The sequence below is a fragment of the Pteropus vampyrus genome, unplaced genomic scaffold (genome assembly GCF_000151845.1).
Source record: "Pteropus vampyrus isolate Shadow unplaced genomic scaffold, Pvam_2.0 Scaffold145, whole genome shotgun sequence".
Classification (NCBI taxonomy): domain Eukaryota; kingdom Metazoa; phylum Chordata; class Mammalia; order Chiroptera; family Pteropodidae; genus Pteropus; species Pteropus vampyrus.
Genome location: NW_011888926.1, coordinates 349240 through 354555, shown reverse-complemented (window position 1 = coordinate 354555; position 5316 = coordinate 349240).

Genomic DNA, 5316 nt, shown 5'->3' with positions numbered 1-5316 from the left:
TGTTTACCCTTCCTTCTCATCGGTGGGCAGAGTATTCCCTCTCTTACGTTTCTTTCTCAGTCTGGGCCTCAGTTTATGTTTGTACGGTGGGGGAATAGGGGGAGGTTGGAATAGAGGGCACTGAGCTCTCTACCTACGTAACACTGATGACTCTGACTCAAATCTGCTGTTAGGAAAGGGCTGGAAACATTCAGACTAGAGTGTGAATGACTTCCACAGCAACGGCACAACACAGGCTTTTTTCCTCACGCTGCGCCCTCCTAAGAGCTGCATTTGGTCTCAGCACTGGTCTGGGTGCCACGCCTGGAGGGGAGAAAGAACCTGGGGCTCATGCGGAGAAGAGGACCGAGATGGGCAGGGTGTGTGCGGCTCTGGAGGTAGGGTAGGGGGCACGGGGGCGGGGAGAAGCTACAAGGTCAGCAGGAGGAAGAACCTTCCGACGGGCAAGACCCCAAAGATAGAACAGGCCCCTGGAGAAGCGAGGCATGATGGGCATGGGAGACATGCAAGTAGAGGCCCGAGCACCCTTGCAGGAATGTGGGGGGCTTTCTTCCCAAAAGAGGGGGGACCGTGCATGTGGAGGCTGGCACGGACCTCCCCACTGTAATGCCTCCTGGGATTTTGCCTTTCACCGAGGATAATGGATCCCCAGGGAGGGGGTTCCAGGCATCACCAAAAGTGGCAGTGCTTCCTGGGGTTCCTCTGTTGAGCACTTCTGGTGCATTGTCTGCTAAATGCCTCCTGGGTGGTCGGAATGGAGCTGGGGTCCAGCGGTGACTACTATGGAGACATTAGTGGTCAAGGAGGGGCTGGGCAGGGGCGGCTTTGTCTCCTGGGGACTGTCACTGATTCATACTTGCTGAGGGCCGTAGCCATCCTAGGCGGTTCACAGTCCTTATTCCACGAGATCGGCACAGCCCACCGAGGCAGGTCCCCTTCCCCTCCCGGGACAGGTGAGGCACAGGCCAAGCATCCTGCCCAGGCCCCAGAGGCGGGCCCAGGCCTGTCTGACACCTCAGACGGTGCTCTCTCCTCCAGCGCTGTCCTTTCTCAGACGATGGGTGCTGGGAGAGAAAAGGGGTGGGGCTTGGGTGGTTCGGGAGCTGGTTCCAGGAAGGCATCTGGGTGGCAGGAAGCCCCAGGCTCACCTGCTGCTGGACCCCAGGCCCGCCCGGCTGCCCCCTTGGCTTGCGAGGCCATCTGAGGTTCACAGGCTCGACAGCCACGGGCCGAGGAAGACGCCGGTCCATGCTTCACCTGACCCTCATCAGGCCCCCAGGAGGCCGCCGGAATTTTCACCTATTTTCTGGTTGGGGTTCAGAGCTTAGCGACATCGAGGACTTCATAAGCTGGGCTGGAAGGGGACCCATGTAAAGGGACTGGGATTGGCTACTGATACCATTATCTAAGTCACTGAGCCCTGGCCATCCTGCTTCTGGGGGCGCCTGTCCACCATCCCTCTGTCCCCTGTCACCTTGGGCTCCCCTCTCCCTGAGCTCCTCCTTCCTCCACCCCAGGCTGCCCTTTGGGCTCCTGTTTCCAGGCCTGTGCTTATGTGGGTCCCCTCCCCTCAACACCCCCTCCCTCTTCCCTTGTCACTGGACGCTTACCTGGCACCTCCCCTTCTCTGTCCCCAGGAGGGATGAAAGGTTCCCCATGCTCCCCAGCCTTGTCCTCCTCTGCTCAGCAGCATTGGTCATTGTCAGTTTCCAGATCCCAAGTGGACCCATCGCTAAAGGGCAAGGCTGGGTCCAAGGTCCTCTGTGTCTCTGGCTTTACCTGGCTGTGATATCTACGGAAGTTGATATCTATGGAATATGAACCACCTCCCCACCTGCCCCACGTCGCACCCATTTTCCAGAAAAGGAAACCAAGGCTCTGAGAGTTGGTGTGGGGCCTCCCCGCTTCACCTGTTCCCATCCCTTTGATATCCAGAGGCTGGGAGAGGTGGAAGGGTCAGAGCGGGCTAGGGGCAGGGCTGGGCCTGGCCAGGACCCTGGACAGCTCAGCAGAGCTCCCCAGACCCTGGCAGGGCTGAGATGGTGTCTAGATGTGTTGGGGTCTTTAGTGGGGTTGGAAGGCGCTGGCCTGGCACCTGGTGGGGGGAGCAGGGTGGTGGAGGGGGGAACAGCTGTTCTGGAGTTTGAAGATTAGACCCACAGTCCCAATGTTACATATTTACTATGTGTAGCTGGACAGGTCTCAAAACCTCCTGGAGCCTCGGTTTCTTCATCTGTCAAACAGGCCTTCTGGTCCCCCTTCACAAGGCAGGCGCCCCTTGCTGAGGTCCCATCTAGGCCTTTGTGAGAAATGAACCAGCTACACAGAATCTGGAAAAGTTCTCTGAAAACCATGAAGGACTTGCAGGTGGCGTGTGAAGGCCTAGGCCATGGGAGCCGGGAGCCCGGGCCACCCACATTAGTGGTGACCAGGAGTGGCACCTAGAGCTGTCCCCTCCCTCAAGGGAGCTGGGCTTCAGCATCCTCCTGGCTCCTGTAGCCTGCAGGGGTGGTGGCCACACTGTCCAGCTCCTGTGGGGCTACAATCTTGGAGAAGCATCGCCTGGGGCAGAGGACACTGTTGCTGAGACCTGCCCTGGGCCAATTGTCCAGTGACAAGTGCCTCACCCTCCAGGCCAGACCCCTGTGGAAGGATCGGCTCTGTGTCTGGAGCTCATTTTATACAAGATCCTTTTCTGCACCCAGCTTTCTGGGTGATGGCCGGAGGGCCTTCAATGGGGAGTGCCCCGAAATGGGCGGGGGACGCGTTTGGACGCAGCCTGGTCAGAACCTCGGCTAGGCGCAGGAGGAGGGAGCGCTGGAGTCTTTCCGTGTTGTGTCCTTTCAGCTTTGAGCAAGCTCAGGAAGGAGCCACCACGTTGCCCTTCTCCTCAAGATGAGACTCGGAGAACACGGGAGCGCCCCAAGGTCCCGAGCAAGTTAAGCGGCAGAACTGGGTTAGAATCCGGACTTGTTATCTAGAACTGTGACAGTGTTTGCCACTAATGGCCACTATTCGCTGAGTCCCAGCTGTGTGCCAGGCCCCCCGTGTGCACTGTCCTCAGGGCAGAGCTTATCGTACTGGCTTTGCAATAATAAAGAAGAGACCGGTTCAGAGTGGCAGAGGTAGGATTTGAACTGGTGGTCAGGGCACGGTTCAGGAGTTGGAGCGGTCATTGTAGGCTGTACCAGAGCCTGACCAGAGGTGAGGTCCCTTGACAGAGTGTGATTTTTTTTTTTTTTGCCTGGGCTCTGGGCCTAGAGATGGCCCGGGCTGAGGCTCATGTCAGACACCTGGATTGAAATTGACCTGCCTCTGGGCTGTGTCAGGATCCAGACAGTCCTGGGGTAGCAGGTGGAGGGGTGTCATGGGGCAGAGGTGGGGATGCAAAGCTAGGCTTTATCCTTCCAGCCCCAGCCCAGGTCACCTTCTCCAGGAAGCCTCTCCAGGATGCCAGCTCGTTCCGACTTTCACCTCCCCAGAAGTCCTCTGGCTTCCCCCTGCTGGGGTGACTCCTGGGGCCAGACACAGTGCCTGGCACGTTATTGAAGCCCAGGGAATATCTGCTAATAATAGCCATATCCAGCGTGCCGGCTATGGGCCAGGCACCACGGAGGACCAGGGAGAGACGACATCCTAAGATACTTAATGAGGCACGCACAGGAGATCCTCCACGGCCCTTGGCTCGTATATGCCTCAGTCCCTGCCCTACTTACACCCCGCACTCTGCTCATACCCCTCCCTGAATGCCCCATCCTTCATGGTATTCCGATGATCACAGAAAAGTTGGGAATGACAAAAGGTCATAAAAAAATTAAAAAAAAAATCACCTATAACCTTATCCCCAGGGTTCACATTTTGCTCTACGTGCTTCCTGTCTCTCCCCCCGCCCCCCACCTTTTCTGTTTCTGTTTTCAAAGAACAGAAGCAGATGCCCTCTGGTGCAACCTCCATCATTGTTTGTCGAACGTGTGATAAGCATGGCCATCATTCCCCACCCCCCATACGACTGAGCAACTTGAAATTCCCTGGACCTACCAGAATTTTTTAAACTGATCCCCTCTGGCTGGGCACTTAGCTTGTTTCTGATTTGGGGCTACTAGAAACAGCTTGCAGTTACTGCCTTGAGACACCTTCCCGGAGGTGAATTTCTTGGCCATGGACTCTCGTCCCCTGCTCGTTCGAGACTCTGAGCCTTTGCACAGGCCGGAACGTCCTCGCTACCCTTCTCCTCGCCCCCAGCTGCCCTCTTCTTCCTGGTGTCCTGCCTCTCCCGGGGCAGACAGCCTGCCTTCTCCTCATCCTCTCTGGCTCCCAGCACATAGTAGGCTCTGGGGAAATGCTCCCTTGCTGAACGAGCCATCCCCTGGCTGGTTTAGCAGTGTGGGATTGTGTGGTGTTTCTATTAGTCTCCATGAACAAGCACCACTGTGTTATGAAATTTTTCCAGAAGCAGAATGTCTGCTGTGTTTGCCAGATTGCTTGCTCTTTTAGGAGTGGGTGTCCCCTGCCCATCCCACACTCCTCATTTCCTGTCTTTCAGAGCCCAGTCACGGGGCATTGACTGAGCTCCAGGCCCTGGGATGGGGAGGGCTGGGGCCTGAGGGAGCACGACCTCCAGGACCAGGGCAGCTGCAGGTCAGACGCGGGCTCAGAGCCTGGGACTGGGCGCTGCAGGCGGTGGCAGTCTTCTCTGCTGGGGAGCTCGTGCTTTGCTCTGAAGGAAGTGCCGAGTGCCAGGCACACAGTAGGTACTCGATAAACACGTGTTCTGGGAAAGTAGGAGGTGGTGTTCTGGGTGCCGAGGGGAGGGCTGGTGGGATAGAGGGGATGACAAAGCTGGCCTTGGAGGACAAGTGTCACAAGAACTTTGCTCTTGCCCCAGCGACCAGGATCGTACATTCTCCACCACCACAAACCACCTGTCCTCTGGTGGCTCCTGAGGCCACCGCCAAGTGGTGGCTTTGTCTTTGGCAGCAGCAGTCAGAGTCTGTTGGACCACTGAGCCCAAGCCCTGCCCCCCAGCAGGTAACATCATGCCGCTTAAATGCCCTCAGGGGCTCCCGCGTGACCTGCCTTATGCTCCAGACCCTCAGGGGTCCCTGTCCTCCCTGCACGTCCCCTGCAGGAACAGCATCTGCGGTTCCTGCTGTCGGGATGTCCACGTCCTACCCTTTCTTCCAGGCCCAGCCCTGTCCCAGCGCCCGGGGTGGGCACCTCGCCCTTTCCACCCTTGGTCCAGGCCGGTCACTCTTGGCCTTTCGCTGGCCATGGCTGGATGGCAGGAGCTACATCCGCGTGCCCCCTGGCCGCCCA